This window comes from Eriocheir sinensis, unplaced genomic scaffold (genome assembly GCF_024679095.1).
Source record: "Eriocheir sinensis breed Jianghai 21 unplaced genomic scaffold, ASM2467909v1 Scaffold1, whole genome shotgun sequence".
In the NCBI taxonomy this organism is placed as follows: domain Eukaryota; kingdom Metazoa; phylum Arthropoda; class Malacostraca; order Decapoda; family Varunidae; genus Eriocheir; species Eriocheir sinensis.
This window is the reverse complement of record NW_026110295.1, coordinates 1,949,164-1,970,339: the sequence shown is the minus strand read 5'-3', so window position 1 is coordinate 1,970,339 and position 21,176 is coordinate 1,949,164.

Here is a 21,176-nt window from a genome sequence, read left to right as displayed (position 1 = left end):
TAATTGATTAAGCTGAGGACACACTCTGACAGATGATACATGGACTTAATAATTATAATTGAGAAGAATATGCTTTTTAAATTGTTTTTTAAAGGAATGTATTGAATTTAGAGCTTTAATATTATTAGGAATAGAATTCCAGGTTTTAGGTCCTGAATAAGAAAGTGAGTGTTGAAAAAGTGTTAAATTATGGGCAGGTGTACGTAAATTTTCATGAGTACGGGTGAAATAAGTATGTTGTGACTGTAAAGACACGGAGGTTTCACTTTTGATCTTTTTATACATGTAAATACCAATTTGTAGCTTATTTATGTCAAAAAGTTTTAAGGAATTTGTTTCTTTAAAGAGAGGTTGTGTGTGGGCAAAGTAGTCACTGTTTGTAATAATTCTTATTATTTTCTTTTGAAGTCTAAACAGAGGTAACAGGTGTGTGGGGTAGGTGTTGCACCAGATAGGCGTACAGTAATACAAGTGTGGTAAGACATGTGCGTTATATAACATTTTCAAAACATCAATGGGCATTAATTCTTTAATTTGATATAACAGAGATACTAGCCTGGATAATTTAAGGATTTGGTTTGTTACGTGATGCTTAAAGGTCATGGTATCATCATACGTTATTCCTAATAATGTATGTTTATTAGTTCTGCTTATAATGTCTTGGGAAAAAAATAGGGACGGAAGCATTGATGGTGACTTATTAGTAAACAGCATATAAAATGTTTTGTTTAAGTTCACTGTTAATCCTCAGACACCATTTATGAAAGGTTTGTAGGTCAGTATTTGCTATATGTATCATGTCAGTAGGATTTTCACCAGTAATATTTAAGGTTGAGTCATCTGCGAAAAGGATTGTTTTAAGGTTTGTAAATATGTAAGTAATATCATTTATATATAAGAGAAACAGGATTGGACCCAAGACACTGCCCTGTGGAACACCGTATTGAATAGGTAGAGATGCAGATAGACAAGTGTGGAATTTGGTTGATTGAGTTCTGTGGGACAAGTAATCCTGAAACCAGTCATGAATAATACCTCTAATTCCATAGTAATACAACTTACGTAATAATATATCGTGTCTGACTGTGTCAAAAGCTTTGGTGAAGTCAACAAAGATGCTTAATAATGACTGTTTATTATCTAAAGTTTTATAGATTTCTTCTGAATAAGTTCTCAAGGCATCAAAAGTGTTTAGACCACGACGAAAATAAACTGACTTGGATTAAGTATGTTTTTAGTTTCAAGAAAATTTATGAGGAATTTTTTCATTACTTTTTCAAAGATCTTAGAAAAAACATTTAGTAAGGATATTGGTCTATAATTACTTAGTTCATCTTTGGGACCTTTCTTATGGATGGGGACAACAGTTGCATGTTTTAGGAGTTGAGGAAATTTACCATTATTGATAGAATTATTAAAGAGTATGGACAAGGGTATTGCAAGTTGGTTTTTGCTGGTTTTTAATACAGATACTGGGATTTCATGCACATTGCACTTTTTGTTTTTAAGGGAATTAATTACAGTAATTACATCTTGGGGGATAATTATAGGAATTGTCATTGAATGAGGAAAGTCACCTTGAAGAAAGCTGAGAGGGTCTGTGGTGGAAGGTGGTAGACTGTGATCTATTTTAGGCGCAACAGTTGTGTAAAATTCATTAAAAGCTTGTGCAATTTGTAAAGGTTCAGAGAGTTTTTTACCATTATAGATTATGTTATTTGTGGAACTCTTCTTATGGTCATGATTAGAAAGTTGGTGGATTGTTCGCCATATTTTACGGGTGTTATTTTTAAAATTAGTGAATTGAGCCATATAGTAAGATTTTTTAGCTTGTCTTATAGTATTATTTAGGATGTTACGGTATTGTTTGTATTGAGCCTCAGTGACAGCACCAATTTTATAGTCCTTAAATAGAAATTTTTTTGTCCTTATAGAGTTTAGTACTGCCTGCGATATCCAAGGATTGTTTAATCTTTTTTCAGTTATTAATTTAGATTTAAGTGGAAAACAATCACTAAAAGCTTTTTTAATATTGTCTAAGAAAATTTTACAGTTGTCATTGACATCGTGCTCATTAAGGAGAGCATTCCAATTGATCATATTGATTTTTTGAGCAAATTCTTGTTTATTTGTTTGATTTATTACCCTAAACTCAATTTTATGCAGATTCTTAGATTTAGAGGGAACTTTAACATTAAGGAAAATTGGTAGATGGTCCGATATTGGGTAATGGATTATACCAGATGAGAAAGTGTTGAAAAAATTTGTAAAAATATGATCAAGTAGAGACGGTTCACCTAGATAGAAGCTGTCTGGAAAACGTGTTGGTCTTGAAATGTGTGGGAAGAAATTCATTGTTTGGAGGGTTGCAAGAAAATTGTTAGTTGGGGTATGGGTAGTATGTTCCAGCAAATTTATATTTAAATCACCTATAAGAATTATTTTTTTGTTCGTTACAGTGTTATTTTGTAGTAATGTACATAAGGTGTTTGTAAATTCTTCCACAAATTCATGTTTACTGTGAGGTCTGTATATTGCACAAAGTATGAATGAAAGTGAGTCTGAGGTAATCTTAACAGTATTGATTTCAATATTATCATTAGTTAGTGATAGATCTTGTAATTGTTCTGACTGTATATTATTTGAAATAAAAATGGTGACTCCACCTTGTGCTCGGTTGGTCCTGACGAGGTGATAAGAGTGATACCCAGGAAGCTGATAAATGTGTTTGTTATTAGTATTTAGCCAGGTCTCAGTGATTGCCAGGATATCTGGGGTAGTGGAAAGGGTATTAAGGAAGGCTATAATGTTGTCAATGTTCTTTGGGAAGGATCTGGAATTTATATGTACAATATTTAATTTATTTGAGTTATGGTTAGATAATTTGTTGTATGCATCAAGATCAAAATAGTTTGAAACAGCGTTAAGATCAGTGTGTCCATGGAGATGATTAATGATTTCAAGAGCTATGTCATTAGTGTCCTCAGTGTGTGGGTGAGTATTGTCATCAAACAATGTGTCATATAGGTGGGTCATGGAAAGTAATTTACTTTGGGATGAAAAAAAAAAAAAAAAAGAAAGAAAGAAAAAAAAAATCTATATATAATAATAAATATGAAGTGCAGCATTCTAGCTGCGCCCGGTGGTGTGTGAGTTGAAATAATACGGTAGTGGCATGGAGACTAAAGTAAAGTAGTAATAGTATTAAAGTGGTAATAGTAGTAGTGAGGTAATAGTTGTAGAAGTTAGGTAATAGTAGTAGTAGTGATGTAATAATAGTAGTAGTGAGGTAATAGTAGTAGTAGTAGTAAAGGAATAGTAGTAGTAGTAAGGGTGTAGTAGTAGTAAGGGAGTAGTAGTAGTAAGGAAGTAGTAGTAGTAAAGGAGTAGTAGTAGTAGTAAAGGAGTAGTAGTAGTAGTAGTGAGGAGTAGTAGTAGTAGTAAGGAATGGTAGTAGTAGTAGTAAGGAGTAGTAGTAGTGGTGGGGTAGTGGTAGTAGTAAGGGGAGTAGTAGTAGTAGTGGGGTAGTAGTAGTAGTGGTGAGGAGTAGTAGTAGTGGGGAGTAGTAGTGGTGGGGAGTAGTGGTGGTGGTAAGGGTGGTGGTGGTGGTGGGGAGTGGTGGTGGTGGTGGGGAGTAGTGGTAGTGGTGGTGGGGATGAGTAGTAGTGGTGGTGGGGGTTGGTAGTGGTGGTGGTGGGGTAGTGGTGGTGGTAGTGGTAGTGGTGGTAGTGGTAGTAAGGTGCAGTAGTAGTAGTAAGGGAAGTAGTAGTAGTAGTAGTAGTAGTAGTAGTAGTAAGGGAGTAGTAGTAGTAGTAGTAAGGGAGTAGTAGTAGTAGTAGTAAGGGAGTAGTAGTAGTAGTAGTAAGGGAGTAGTAGTAGTAGTAGTAAGGGAGTAGTAGTAGTAGTAGTAAGGGAGTAGTAGTAGTAGTAGTAAAGGAATAGTAGTAGTAGTAAAGGAATAGTAGTAGTAGTAAAGGAATAGTAGTAGTAGTAAAGGAATAGTAGTAGTAGTAAAGGAATAGTAGTAGTAGTAAGGGAGTAGTAGTAGTAAAGGAATAGTAGTAGTAGTAAAGGAATAGTAGTAGTAGTAAAGGAATAGTAGTAGTAGTAGAGGAATAGTAGTAGTAGTAAAGGAATAGTAGTAGTAGTAAAGGAATAGTAGTAGTAGTAAAGGAATAGTAGTAGTAGTAAAGGAATAGTAGTAGTAGTAAGGGAGTAGTAGTAGTAGTAGTAAAGGAATAGTAGTAGTAGTAAAGGAATAGTAGTAGTAGTAAAGGAATAGTAGTAGTAGTAAAGGAATAGTAGTAGTAGTAAAGGAATAGTAGTAGTAGTAAAGGAATAGTAGTAGTAGTAAAGGAATAGTAGTAGTAGTAGTAAAGGAATAGTAGTAGTAGTAAAGGAATAGTAGTAGTAGTAGTAGTAAGGGAGTAGTAGTAGTAGTAGAGGAATAGTAGTAGTAGTAAAGGAATAGTAGTAGTAGTAAGGGAGTAGTAGTAGTAGTAGAGGAATAGTAGTAGTAGTAAAGGAATAGTAGTAGTAGTAAAGGAATAGTAGTAAAGGGTAGTAGTAGTAAAGGGATGGTGGTAGTAGTGGGGATAGTAGGTAGTGGTGGGATGGTGGTAGTAGTGGGGATGGTAGTGGTGGTGAAAGGGATAGTGGTAGTAGTGAGGTTAGTGGTGGTGGTGGGGATAGTGGTGGTGGTGGGGTGGTGGTGGTAGTGGTAGTGGTAGTGGGGGGTAGTGGTAGTGGTGGGGATGGTGGTGTTAGTAGTAGTAGTAGTAGTGGTGGTGGTGGTGGTGATAGTAGTAGTAGTGGTGGTGGTGGTGGTGGTGTGGTAGTAGTGGTGGTGGTAGTAGTAGTGGTGGTAGTGGTGGTGATAGTAGTAATAATAATAATGAAAGTAGTAGTGTAGTAACAGCAAAATAGTAGTAAGGTGAAAGTGGTAGTAATAATAGTAGTTTACAGTAATAATTGTTATCGGGTAATAATGTAATAATAGATGATAAAGGTTAATCAGTCATAGTAAAAGCTATAATAAGATAATTGATAAAAGTCATTACCATTACCATTTTATGCCACTGCAATGTAATAAGTAAGTGATAGTAATAATTGTAATGAAAGTAATACATTATATAATAAGTAATAATAATAGTAATAATAATAGTTGTTACCCGTAGTAAATAATTGGAGCGTAATACGTATAAATACAATCAAGATTAGTGGCAAACTAGTAGGTTACATTTATGTATAGAAGTAATGGTAATGGTAGTAGTATATTAGGAGGTTAACAATATATAAGTAGGATAACAGCAATGGTAACAACAGCAATGGTTTATAGAAATAAATTTTGGTGTTAATAATAAGGATAATAAGATTATCAATGATAATATTAATGATAATACAACTAATAATAATCTTCATAACACTAATAATATTATTAACAATACCAATAATGATATTAATAACATTAGTGCCAGTAATAATCTTAATAACACTAATAATATTATCAATAATACCAATAATGATATTAATACCACTAGTACCAGTAATAATAGTAATAACAATAATAATGATAATAATAATGATAATAATAATGATAATAATAATAATAATAATAATAATAATAAAAATAATAATAATAATAATAGTAATCTTAGTACATAAATAAAACTAGTACCTCAAATATCAATAATAATAATAATAATAATAACATCAATAATAATAATAATAATAGTAGTAATCATAATATTGATAATAATAGCAATAATAATATTAGTACTAATAAATTACTACTAATAAGAATGAGTAATAGTGCATATCTTGTTCATAACACTTACAATGAAAATACTTGCAATAATGTTAATAATAGTTTTAATAATCATATTAGTGAAGATGATAATAGTAATAATACTAATAATATTAATAATAATAATGATAATAATAATAACAATGATACTAAATAATTTAGGATGACTGTTTGGTAGTTCTTAGTTGCACCATTATTAGTTATTACTGCTTTAATATTAATGGCCTGTAGCTGTGTAGCGGTCGTGGATGTTTTAACAATGGTTATTGTTTTAAGTTGTACTAGCAGTTATAATTTTTAATTATAAATGTAGAAAGAAGATGTAGTAGTATTAGTAGTAGGAGTAGGAGTGGAGGTTATAGTAGACATAGTAATAGTAGTAGTGGTAGTAGTAGTAGTAGTAGGAGTGGAGGTTATAGTAGACATAGTAATAGTAGTAGTGGTAGTAGTAGGAGTAGGAGTGGAGGTTATAGTAGACATAGTAATAGTAGTAGTAGTAGTAGTTGTAGTAGGAGTGGAGGTTATAGTAGACATAGTAATAGTAGTAGTGGTAGTGGAACAAGTTTTTTTTGTTTTTTTTTTTGTTGCTACTGGCAGTGTTGGTGTAAGTGGTGGTCAGAGAGTACTTATTGATATTGTAGTTGTTGTGGTAGTTGTGGCTGAAGTAGTAGCAGCAGTCGAAGTGGTAGCAGCCGTAGGTTGACTGTAGCCTAGTCGGAGGAGGCGATTTCCCGGTACGTGTCCAGCATCACGGGGTACTTCTCCAGGAAAGCCACCAAGGTTTGTTCGTCGACAATTGTGTGCCGTACTGTGGAGTTTTTGAGTTTTATGATGATCTTTCCATCCTTTGTATGGCACTGTTGGAATTTTTGTCTGTGGACTTTCCTCACTGCTAGCACCTTTTTCAGGATGTTGTATCTTCTTGGGGTCAAGCTCTCGTTGATGTAGAGATTTGGTTTTAGGTTTATGCAGGCCCCCACAAGGTCATATTTCAGGGACCTGTTCACCAATTTGACGATGATGGGCCTGTTTCTGTTTTGTTGAACGGGCCCGAGCCTGTGTGCCACACTTATGTCTTCTTCTTTGACATTTATTTTCAGCTGGTCTTTGAAGGTGGACACCACGAGACTTTTGGCGTTTTCAGGTGCCGTTTCTGGGGGAAGTGCGGGACCACTAACAACCACTGTGTCGTTTCGCTCATATTGTTCGATGCTGTCAATATGTGTTTCAAAGCTGTGTAGTTTGTGTTTCAGGTCATTCACTTCAATTTCCAGGTTGGAGATTACTGTGTCTTTCTTCATCATTTCTTCTTTTATTATTTCTAATTCTGTTTTGAATTGCTTTGTGATGATCACTTTTAGAATTTTGACCAGCGCCTTTGATTCTTCCGAGAGGCCAGCCATCATGTCACCTAGTTCACTGTCCACAAGGTTGGGTTGGACACCAGCGGCAGATGCTGTAGCGGAACGGCTCGTTGGGGTTTGATTCGGTGTTGTTTGTGAGTTGGTCCGTAGTTGTCTGAGACCTTGAGCCGCTCCTCGTCTGGTATTGGCCATGGTAGTGGAATACACACACACTGCTAATGATGGAGTTGCTGTAGTGTTTCACTGGTGTTGTTTGAGTGTTCACTCAACTGTTTTTTCTTGTTACTGCTTAGTTTGTTGACTTCACTACAATCACATGCAGGCACTTGGTACTTTGTATCTGATGACCTCTGGCAACATTCAGTTAATCACTGTAATAGTCACTGTCTATATCATATTTCTTTGTTCACTATAAAATAGTCTTGTGCTAGATCATTGTTCTGTTCACCCGGTGCAGCTGTCCAGAGCACGGGAATGAAGGAAGCTAGGTAGGAGCGTCTTGTCTCGATCAAGGCGGGGAACGAAGTGAGGGAGAGGTGAGGGAGAGGTGATGGAAGGGGCCAGGAGGGAGAGGTGATGGAAGGGGCAGGAGGGAGAGGTGATGGAAGGGGCCGGAGGGAGAGGTGAGGGGCGGGGGCAGGAGGGAGAGATGATGGAAGGGCCAGGAGGAAGAGGTGATGGAAGGGGCAGGAGGAGAGGTGATGGAAGGGGCCAGGAGGGAGAGGTGATGGGAGGGGGAGGAGGGAGAGGTGATGGAAGGGGCAGGAGGGAGAGGTCATGGAAGGGGCAGGAGGAGGTGATGGGAGGGGGCAGGAGGAGGTCATGGAAGGGGCAGGAGGAGAGGTGATGGAAGGGGCAGGAGGGAGGTGATGGAAGGGGCAGGAGGGAGAGGTGATGGAAGGGGGCAGGAGGGCTAGGTGATGGAAGGGGCCAGGGGGGAGAGGTGATCGAAGGGGCAGGAGGGAGAGGTGATGGAAGGGGCAGGAGGGAGGGTGATGGAAGGGGCAGGAGGAGAGGTGATGGAAGGGGCAGGAGGAGAGGTGATGGAAGGGGGCAGGAGGGAGAGGTGATGGAAGGGGCAGGAGATGGAAGGGGCCAGGAGGGAGAGGTGATGGAAGGGTCCAGGAGGGAGAGGTGATGGAAGGGGGCAGGAGGGAGAGGTGATGGAAGGGGGCAGGAGGGAGAGGTGATGGAAGGGGGCAGGAGGGAGAGGTGATGGAAGGGGCCAGGAGGGAGAGGTGATGGAAGGGGCCAGGAGGGAGAGGTGATGGAAGGGGCCAGGAGGGAGAGGTGATGGAAGGGGCCAGGAGGGAGAGGTGATGGAAGGGGCCAGGAGGGAGAGGTGATGGAAGGGGGCAGGAGGGAGAGGTGATGGAAGGGACCAGGAGGGAGAGGTGATGGAAGGGGCCAGGAGTGAGAGGTGATGGAAGGGGCCAGGAGTGAGAGATGATGGAATGGGACAGGAGAGAGAGGTGATGGAAGGGGGCAGGAGGGAGAGGTGATGGAAGGGGCCAGGAGGGAGAGGTGATGGAAGGGGCCAGGAGGGAGAGGTGATGGAAGGGGCCAGGAGGGAGAGGTGATGGAAGGGGCCAGGCGGGATGTTGCCTCTCTTTTTATCTTCTATCGGTATTTTCACGCTGACTGCTCTTCTGAACTTGCTAACTACATGCTTCCTCTCTCCCGCGGCCCCGATGTACTCAACTTTCTACTCATGCTCATACTGTCCAAACCCCTTATGCAAGAGTTAACCAGCATCGTCACTCTTTCATCCCTTACACTGGTAAACTCTGGAACAGCCTTCCTTCGCGTGTGTTTCCTCCTGCCTATGACTTGACCTCCTTCAAGAAGAGTGTATCAAGACACCTCTTCACCCGAAATTGACCTCTCTTTCGGCCACTCGATACTTTCTTCTGTTGTGGGAGCGGCAGGTAGCGTCCTTTTTTCCCTCTCCTCTCCTTTTGTTGCCCTTGAGTCGGCTCTTTTCTCGGAAAAAAGGGGTTTGGAAAATACTTTTTTTCCTAGCATTTTTATCTTGCATTAGGAAGAAATAGAATGTGAAATAAAATACAGTAACAAGTTTTTCAAGTGATTTTAAAGAATATATATATATATATATATATATATATATATATATATATATATATATATATATATATATATATATATATATATATATATATATATATACCTACACACACACACACACACACACACACACACACACACACACACAGACATATATATATATATATATATATATATATATACATATATATACATATATATATATATACATATATATACATACACATATATATATATATATATATATATATATATATATATATATATATATATATATATATATATATATATATATATATATATATGATCCCCAGAACAACCACACGGGTACCGGCATAGCTGGGCGTTATCGCGATAAGTTATCGCGATACTTTATCGCTGATAACAAAATCTGGTTATCGGCCATCCGCTACTTATTTAAATATATATCGGTATCTTCGTTACTTTTGTAACCAAACTGGCGATAATCGCTACTTTTTTCCGACTCAGAAAAAAAAACGTCTCCTCCTACATGGCCCAGGCGCCCGGTTTTGTATGAAAAAACTTCGGCGTATGAAATATCTTCGGTGAAGATATTTCATACTTTGATCATTACCATTAAAACACTAGGTTATTTTATTTTATGTAAGACTCAAAAATCAATATATCAAAAAGAAAAATCATTTAACTTTGCCCCCCCAAATTATTATTCACTTCCTCAAATTTGATATTCCATATTCGTTTAAGAGCATGCCATGGTATTGAAGGCACCCGGTGTTGTGTTATTTGGTGTCCCATCGTCAAATGTTGGCGCTTTTGTTTACAAATACTGGTCTCTCGTGAACTACGCATGTTCAGACCAGTAAGTGTAGCCCTATAGAGTCTCACAAAGCTTTTTAACACATTAAGACATACAGTACCACCATCCTCGCTGTTTCTAAAACGGCACTCTGTACATATAAATACAACTCGCACAGAGTGTCGTTCTAGAAACAGCGGGGATGGTGGGAGTGGTACTGTATGTCTGATTCAGCCTTCCAGCAACTCTTAATTACGGTTAAAAAGCTTTGTGAGACTGTACAGGTCTACGCTTGCTGGTCTGAGCATGCACAGTTCACGAGACCAGTGTTTGTAAACAAAAGCGCCAACATTTGACGGTGGACATAAATAACACAACACATTCAGGTGTTTCTAGTATTACCGTCCATAGGTACGTGTCAACTTGTGGTTTTCAGGTTTTGTAAGTTTTCTAAAATACAAGTAATGAAAATTTGAATTCATCTATGTTTTTTTATTGGAAATAATATAGTATCATTTTCGCCTATCGGACTTATCGCTATCGGAATTGTGGATTAATATCGGGTATCGGTTATCGGTTATCGCCTATATTTGTGTTTCCAGTTAACGAATATCGGTTATCGCCGATAAGGTTTTCCATTATCAGTTATCGGTTATCGGGAATAAGGTTTTCTGTTATCGTGCCCAGCTATGGGCACCGGTCACCGACAACGGCCCACTCAGAACGCCGAGGGAAGGAGGTACGAGGCAGGGCACAAAGGATACACGTTCAACACTAATTTCTAGTGTAATGACAGGGTCCTCACACAGTACAGCAACTCCCAAGGGCACAGAACAGTTAATCAGGCACACAGAGGCACGACAGACTCGCACACCGCTCACGAACGGGGCATTCAGCTGAACCCCCGCCAGCCCCGACACGCGTCTTGCTCACACTGGCCTCCCGCTCGACACCTTCAACCAAGGAGACTATAGAACAGGAGAGGGGGCCTCTATGGGAGACCGTGGGCGGGTGTTGGTGTATGTCGGTTGCAACAGATGGCGCAGGAGCAGCGTTGTTTACATCCAGGCGCCTCCCCCCCTCCAGACACCAACCCCCAACCCCCAGTACCCATCAGCAGTGTTGCTACATGGGATCAAGCAGCAAATGTTGCTACTTTTTTTCTTCAGTCTGGTTATTTCCCATTTTAAATAAAAAAATAAAGGTAGATAAATATTAAAATGAACAGTAGGAACTATATATACTGTATATATTTACTAGGTAGATATAGCCTGACTGCATGTCATGAGTAATGCTATTATTGTTATATTATTATACCGCAATTATATTACTTTCTCTGCATGTGTGGTTAGATGTGTTTTATGTGTTTAACCTTTCTGTATACATACTGGAATGAACCAAGGAATTGTAGCCCTACTGCCGTTCTTTAAAACTATGTGATCATGTTTTTCTTCCAAACTCATTGTTTTAGCACGCACGCTGACTTCCATCAGTAATGATGATATATATACACATTGAGTCATTGGTTTGTAGGGGGAAAGAGTGGGTGGATATAATTATCTTGGTCTAACCTACTGTTTATTATACCGCTATTCGCAGCAATATCTTTCTCTGCTCCGATTGCAACGCTGCCTCGTTCAAAAATCATAACACCGCCGCGGCCGCCACGTTTACCAGCCGGAGCCTCAAATCATGTCCCCTTGTGGTGATAACGAGGACACAGCCTGGTGTGAAGCTACATTTATTACGGAAGGATGCCAGCCGGGGTAAGTGATATATATAACTAATGATAATGTGGAAATTCTAATCATTTTCACGCTGACAGCTGTTCTGAACTTGCTAACTGCATGCCTCCCCTCCTCCCGCGGCAAGAGGCCGAATGGCCTACACACGGCAGCTCAAGATTCCTCCCCATTACCACCTGTCAGCCTCGTCCATGTAGCTATCCAGTCTACTCTTAAAACAAGCTATCGTCCCTGCACTCACTATGTGATTGCTGCGTCTATTCCATTCCCCCACCACCCTATTACTAAACCAATGCCTGCCCATTTCCCTCCTAAATCTATACTTTTCTAATTTAAGTCAATTACTGCATGTTCTATCTTGCCAAACATCTTATGCAAAAGTTAACCAGCATCTCCACTCTTTCATCCCTTACACTGATAAGCTCTGGAACAGCCTTCCATCGTCTGCATTTCCTCCTGCCTATAATTTGACCTTCAAGAAGAGTGTATCAAGACTCTACTTTTGTCTGTTTGGGAGTGGTGAGTAGTGGGGCTTTTTTTTCTAGTACGCTTTGTTGCCTTTGAGCTGTCTCCTTTGTTTAAAGAAAATAATAATTAAATAAATGGAAGTTGGCCGCCAATGCTTCCAACACATTTTGGTGACATATCTACAAGTGTCTGGTGACTGTAAGTATCTCAGCAACCTGCATGCATCTATTCCATTCCTATCATGGTGCATGGAGCAAGCTTCACATAACACTCAGACAGAGACAGTTTAATTATGGTTACATATCAGACTCAGTTTATTGCTCAGTCTATTAGATGCAGTGCTGTTAATATTGTTAGTGGTAGTATTAGTACAGTTAATGTATTTATTTTAATTAATTTATCAATATTTATTTATCATATTCTAAGTGTTTGAAAATTCCAATACTAGTATTAAGATAAACAAAAATATCAGAAATATATTTATACTCATTAATTATTATTGCTTTTCTTATTATTACTTCCTTCAATGTCGTGGCACTTTGACATCTAGTGCTTTTCCGTCTAGCAGCCAAAATTGTGGTCTTTCTGAATGTGTATGGCTTAAGTCTTCATTGGTGTAACTAGCTATATAACATAAAAATCTGCATCTCTCTCCCTTCTCACCCAGTTGTCCCCGTACATACTTTCAGTATCCAAAGAATTTCAATTTACATCTTGTAATCACTCAACTAATGCAGTGCAATCCTCATCTCTGTATTTTACCGTGTGGACATACTCTTTCCTTCCATGTTCCACTGTCGTATGTTATTCCACATCTAACACCACCACATCCCAACAGATCCGAACACGTCCGATATCATCCAAGAGAATGTGGTAGCTGAAGGGGGAGAGGCCAAGGGTGAAGACATTTAGCCACCCCCCCTGAAGTACATGCCAGCATTCAACCCTCTTGGTGAGCTGCAGGAATGTGGTCCCCATTGCAGTGCACCAGCTCCATGTACTGATTTTGGTATGAATACTTCATCTAGTGTTTGTTGATTGTTGTGTTATTAATCTAATTATGACTTCACAAAATAGACTGTGCAAGTCACTTAACACATGCCCTGCTCAACATCACTTTTAAGTTGTAGAATTCCTTCATATGGATGCTGATTTATGTATCCTGAAATGATTGGATATTGATTGTCTTAACATTTTTTTTTGTCCATGATCACTGAGCCATGTTACGGTATGTCTTTGGGTGCAGATCCAGGAAATTAGTTTTTGGGAGGACGTCAGACTTTTTGCGGGTGGAAGGAGCATTAGCATTACCGATTAGCCATTCTCGGCAGTCCTGGTCTTGAAAAACTGGTGGACTGACCTACATCAATGGGTATAACGGCCTGGACTTTGTGCCAAAGCATTGTTTTAGCTGCAGCGCGCTTTTGAGCTAGTTTTCCTGTATCACTCAGGACCATTGGGGGGGCCTGTGCCCCCATTTGGATCCACCAATGTAGCTATGTCTTATAATATATCTATCCTTTACAGTCTGATGGTGCATCCTTCTAGGTTGTCAAGTTTTAGTAGCTACTCATGAGAAGTATTCCTTATAATGATCATTGATTTCCAGATGCTTTGCACTAAAAAAAGTGTCGTGTAACCTGCCGCAAATAATAATCAGCTGTAGTCAACCCTTGATTTAAAGAACCAATATGGAGGAAAGGGGTGATGTTATATCTAAAAATCTTTTACATCTGAAGTATCCAACCTTTTTGTGTATAATAAACCTTGTTTGTTACATGAACTTAAAAGTTCACAATTTCCGTACATGATTCTTTTTTCCTTGTATTTGATGATTAATCCTGACATGTATTTCCATTATCAGTAGGTAATATATAGTAACAAGACAATAATACACATTATAACAATGTATATATTATGGCCCAACGAGTGCATGAGATCATTTACCTCATCAGTGACGCCAAGTCCGGAGTCCTTCCTAAATTCTTTGCCCAAATTTGTGACACCAAGTATAATAACTAGTTTTAGCGACCATTTGCATTCATTTTTCACTTTGATTAAAAAATTGCCTCTCAACAGGGTGTGAACATGATGGGGTTGGAGGAAACTCGACTCGGCCATCAAGCTCACCTCTTGTTCTCAGTGATAATTTATCCTCTTTAGTTACTATTCCATGTTGCTTTAATCACAACTAATGTGTTGGAAACATTACAGCTTAATAACATACCTCACACCTCTGCATACAAATTGAGTTCAATATTTAACTGTTACATCAGTAGGCTTCATATCTTAAAAAAAAGGTATGTAAAAAGGTTGACATTTTGAATGATATATTTAAACTCTTTAATATGTTTCTATGGCTGTAGTACCGTTACGATTAGTCGAGTTATCAGCATATGGGTCTTATGTTTTTGATAGCATAGGTTCAAATTTTGCCATAGGCTGGCAATTGATAGTAACAGTAGTGTCCACAGATACCTGCCTGTTTCTTGTTTATCCTGTTCCACTTTAAACCATGATTGGCCAATCTTTGAAGAGGTAGCATAACCTTGAAGTGCCACTAACAAACCTCTGTCCATTCTTCTGATGTGATCCTTTTTTTTTTTTTTTTTTTCCACCCACCTATAGCGCTGGTAGGTTTTCTTCAGGGGCCTGGCGGTCGGCCCAGGCCCGTCATGATGCAGGCAATTTTTTTTATAGTGGTGCCATTTAGTATTGGCTCATGCTGCCGCCCAGAACTCATTTTTGATTCACTTGGATGGTTTAGCAGGGCTTAGGTATGACTAACATTGCAGAAACAGGGAATTTTTATATTTTTAGTGTGGCAACACATTGACAAATGTTTTAGTATGGACTGAACATCAAAGATATATATGGTAAATGGGTGCTTGTAGATCTTGACATTATATCTGTCAAGAGTCTCCAGTTGTATCCTCTCCCCCATCTCTCCTGAAAATATTACTCTTGTCAGGCAATCTAAGTGAAGCCTTCCATCGAAGCTGGCGTGCAGACATAATGTCAGTGCTTAGATTCACTGTCCTTATAGCACTGAAAATAATGCAATTGCATGCACATATTTTATTATTTAGAATTGTGATTAATTGTGATTAAATATTTTTTCATGTATTTTCAGACATGAAAAGTGAAAATTGCTGCACACAACAGTCTACCGTCTGCACCGGGAGGCAAGGCAGCTCAAAGCCCAGGCTGTTACAACTCCTGGGCAGTTTTTGCCCAGAGCCAGCAATTTTTTAGATCCAATAGGGATGGATTTTTTCTGAGGTCAGGTTCAACATGCTGCAAGATGCCAAGATCTAAGCCTAGTAGGAGATATGGGTTACAAGAGAGGAGGTTTGCTCTGGCCTTATACTATCAAAGTCCAAATACTAATAGATTTCTGAGCACAGTATTTCACCTGCCTTCAGTTTCAACACTTCACTCATGACTCAGGGGTATTTCAGTACATGTTGGCTGGAGCAAACAGACTCTGACAGCCCTGCAGCAAAACACAGGCTTTGTCAAAGAAGAGAAACTTCGTGGGATTTGCCATTATTTAGTATTACTCTTGCTACGCCAAGAATTTTTTCCCATATACTTTGCCAAATATTGCAAGTAATGCACCATTGTTGGTCTTGCCTGTTATAAATCAGATCTTGTTCAATTAACAAGCTTTGGGTGTCTGCCACTTTCCAGTTGTAATGCAAGGAACCATTTATCTTCCCTGCTAGATATCACATGTAATGCATCATTGTTGGTTTTGCCTGTTATAAATCAGATCTTGTTCAGTTAAAAAGCTTTAGGTGTCTGCCACTTTCCAATTGTAATGCAAGGAATCCCCTGCCAGATATCGCATGTAATGCACCATTGTTGGTTTTGCCTGTTATATATCATATCTTGTTCAGCTCACAAGCTTTGAATATCTGCCATTGTTTATTTCAGGTGTACTGCTTGGAAGCATTTGTCCTCTTCCCTACCCAACAGTATGCAATGCTTTATTGTGGATTTTGCCTTTTATATTTAATCTTGTTCAGGTAGCAAGCTTTTGGTGTCTGCCTTACCTAATAATATGCTGCAGTGACACTTGGCATGGTTTCATAATGTGAAATACAGCATGTAATTTCATCACACTAAGTGTCTATCATCACGTGTCTGGCATCATTAATGTGGCTTCCAGGAGTAATCTTGTTTGTATTACAGCATGCAATGTTTTTCTGCTTTATATGATATACATCATCACATAGGTATGATTTACAAAATGTAATGGCAGTTGATATTCTTGACTAATGCCTCATAAACCTTGTGAAAATTAATGCTTTTTTTGAGGGGTGGGGTGGGGGGGGGACAGTGGTTTGTTTGGTTGGCCAGTTCAAGGAGTTCCATATCAAATGATTTTATTACATCCAACTTTAATGTGTGCTAAAAACATATATTTTATTACATCCAACTTTAATGTGTGCTAAAAACATATATTTTATTACATCCAACTTTAATGTGTGCTTCCTGCAATAAATGCTACATGTTTACTGATGTACCCTATGAAATACATATCACTCTCTGCCCTGTAATTTAATTGGTGTGTCACATACTGCAGCATAACTTTCCTGCTATTTTCTTACACTATGAGTTGCCTAATTTTGTCTCATTTGCTTTTATCATATGTGCCTCCGCTGCATAGTTGTGCCTACTGAGCTTAATATCTTCATGACCCTGACACCAAGGTCAGAGCTTGTGAGATCATACCGTGTCCTACATTCCGTTTTCACCTCCAGGCTTGGCTGTCTCCCAGGACCACCAAGTTATTGCATTCCATTTAAAACAACTCATGTGTTACCTTCTTAATGTCATCCATCATGTATTTCAGCATGTTTTATGGTGCTTTGCTCTTATATTGATGTGCCTTGCAACATTTTTATACAGTTTTCATTGTATGTAACGCACCATTGTTGGTTTTGCCTGTTATAAATCGGGTCATGTTCAGTTAACAAGCTTTGAGTGTCTCCTATTGTTATTTCAGTTGTAATGCTTAGAAGCTTTTGGTCTCTGCCCTGTCAAGCAATATGCAGTGCTTGCCATTATCTGGCACTTGTACAGTTAGTATGATATTTTACTCAGCTAAGAGTATTTTGTAAAAGGTAAAAGGTAAGGCTGGGGCATACGCTGTAGCAGCGTGTAGCCTCAGTGCTCATCTCTGTAACATTAGCCCTTGAACCTGTGGTGGGTAGGAACCCATTACCCTGGGACACAAGACAGGTGCGACATCCATGTTACCACAGTTGCAAAGTCATTATAGTAATCTAGCATGCATTGAATGTTGTATGCTTTGCTTGTATTTAAAGCACTGGATATGTTTGCTACACACACATATATATATATATATATATATATATATATATATATATATATATATATATATATATATATATATATATATATATATATATATATATATATATATATATATATATATATATATATATATATATATATATATATATATATATATATATATATAGTTCCTACTGTTCATTTTAATGTTTATCTCTCCTATATTTTTTTATTTAAAATGGGAAATAACCAGACTGAAGAAAAAAAAGCAACATTTGCTGCTTGATCCCATGTAGCAACACTGCTGATTGGTACTGGGGTTGGGGGTGGAGTCTGGAGGGGGTCTCCTGGATGTAAACAACGCTGGTCCTGCGCCATCTGTTGCAACCGACATACACCAACACCGCCCACGGTCTCCCATAGAGGCCCCTCTCCTGTTCTATGGTCTCCTTGCCTTCAACTGTCCCTCAGCGCCTCTCGCTCATAACTCCCCTCTGTCGCTCTCGTCCCAACACGTTGAGTTGCACCATGCTAAGCTAATATTGCATCATGCTACGATTTCATCGCATTACATGCAATCACACACATACAGCACATTCTAACAATATATATATATATATATATATATATATATATATATATATATATATATATATATATATATATATATATATATATATATATATATATATATATATATATATATATTATTTCTGTTTTACTCGTTATATTTCAATTCTTATTTCTTTTATTTTGTTTCGTTTATTTGTTTGATTTATTTTGTTATATGTTTTAACGTTTTTTGCTTTTTTAATCTTCATTTTAACATTTTCTAATTATTTTTTATTAATGTTTTTCTTGTTTTATTTAATTATTAATTATTTTTTCGTTTTAGTTCTGTTTGATTTCGTTTGTGAGAGAGGAAGCGAAGGAAAAATGGAGGAGAAAAAGTTTATTATTATTGCCATTTTCTCCTATTTCCAGACCATCGCCGGGGCTGTCACTACCCGTGGAAATACTTGAAAGCTTGAACTATCCATCGCCACCCTGGAAATGCCTGCAAATAGTCTGGAAATAGGAGAAACATTTCTTTGAAATGGGATGTTATTGTTGCCATCCCTCCTAATGCATTACCTATGGGTCAAGATGGAGGAGAAAAAAACTTATTATTATTGGTATTTCTCCTATTTCCAGACCATCGGCAGGGCTGTGACTACCCATGGAAATAGTTAAAGGCTTGAACTATCCATCGCCACCTAGGAAAGGGCTGTAAATAGTCTGATAATACAACTAAAATGAAAATTAAATCAAATCTAAAACCATCAGCTATGCTAAAATATATAAACAAACATTCAGCGTTGCAAGTTTGCCATTTTCCAGGTCGATGTTTTCGTACAATTTAGCGAGTATTAAAGTCGGCTAATGGGAGCGAGATTTTGTCGTGTATAAGAAATATATGCAATTTGGACTCCCACGTGCACATGTTCCTTGTTCGTTGATACCCGTGAGTAACAGGAAGCATACGCTAGTGGGCCCAACATGGCAGTCACACTTAGCGGGTTCTTTAAAGTCTGTCCTTCTAACTCTTTCGTTCTTTCTTCGTTTCTTTCGACTTATCTATTCTTTACTTTTTTTCATTCTTCATTCATTCATTCATGCCCTCAGAGTAACGGGATATAAAAAATCAGGCTTGGCAACGCTGACCAAGACCCCAGACCCGAACCATCATGGCGGACAAGGCAGAACCAAATGTTGCACTGCCATCCATCCTGTACGGGGTAAATATAATAAACATCACAAAGACAGACATAAAAAAGTTGCAGAGGATAGAGAATGGGGTGTACAGGAAGATTTTGAGGGCACCAATGTATGCACAGGAAGCAGCACTCAGGGGGTAAATAGGAAGCTCAGTGTTAAAAACAGGATAAGGGAGGGACAGTGGAAGTACCTAAGGTATGTTCTTGTGGAAGGAAACGATTTGGTGAGAAGGGTGGGAGAGGAGGTGATAGAGAAGAGACAGAGTAGGTGGGTGAAAGACTTGTTGAATGGACTGAGAGCAACAGAGGGGCTGAGTGTGAGTGTGAGGAATGAGACAAATTAGAGTATAAGGCAGAGAATGAGAGAGGTGGATACAAGAGAGTGGAAGAGGCAAATGGATGAGAGAGCAAGCCTTAAGATATATAGAAAATGGAGACTGGAGTTGGAAGGACAAGAGGAGGTATACACCAACAACCAAGCCTCAGAAGTGCTATTCAGATGCAGGACAAACAACATGCAACTAAAAGACAGAAACAGACACCGGCAAGAGGAAACCAAGTGTGACATGTGTGAAGCTGAACACGAAGACCTGCGACACTTCCTGCTCTGGTGCCCGGCCTGTGCAGAGGAAAGAGTAAAGTGCGTGAGGCTGCAACAGTGTTCCCAGTGGAAAAAACTAAAACGTACCATAAAAAATGATCAAAATGTAAAAATGTACCACATGGCTGAAAAAAAGTATCAAAAAAAGTATCAACCGGTAATTTTAAGTAATTTATATTTTACAGTGAGGAAATTACTTAAATATTTTTTTTTAACTCTTACTCTTACGTCTGGCAGTGATGTAGGGTGTACACAGTCTGCAGTGTCTATTGCAGCATGATGAGAGAGAGATAACAGAGAGAGAGAGAGAGAGAGAGAGATTAAAACTTATAATTAAGATAACAAAGACAATGTAGAATTCTAATCTATATGTGGAAAAACAATACATTTGGTATAGATATACAATTTATTACATATCTTACAGAATAATATCTATGCTTTTGATAAATTAACGATCTTATAGCATTCTATGTATAATTCAATGTATAGTGAATGTTGTCCATCATGATGACAATGATATATGAAAGTGCCCCAATATTATCTACCATTTCACAATGCTATCCAGCTCCTTCCTAAATAAAACTGTTTTATTTTTTTAATAAACCGAGAGAGCAGCTCAAAATAACAAACAAAAAACCCCCGCTAATCACTGCTCCCTAACAAGAAAAAGAAGAGTAGTTAGTTACTTGAGCTTAAAATACCGTATCTTCTCTTTAAGCAATTAAAACAATAAGTAAAATATTATTGATTTCCTACTTTTGGTCATTATCACATTTCATTTTTCACATTTCCCTGGATGCATCGGTGAGACGAAAATGTATCATTTTTCTTACTAAATTGGTAAAAAAGTATCAAATTTTTCCTCAATGATAATTTCGTACCACTTTAGCTTAATGTCGTAAAAATGTACCGCTACCGACAAAAAGTATCAAAATGGTACTTTTGTACCGTCACTGGGAACCCTGGGCTGCAACAGCCTTGCGAGGAAGAAGAGGACGACACCATTGGAAAAATTTTATTTGAAAATGAACACACCGAACAAACGAAAACAACAGTACACAAGTTTTGGACAATAAAAGAAAAAAGAATGAAAGAAAAAGGAAAACAATAGACCCAGTCAGTAGACACATCAGGGAGTGCCGTTACAAAGGCAAAACTCCCGACCGACTACTACTACTACTACTACTACTACTACTACTACTACAACATAAATGATACCTCCACCCATGTTTATTTTCCCGACACAC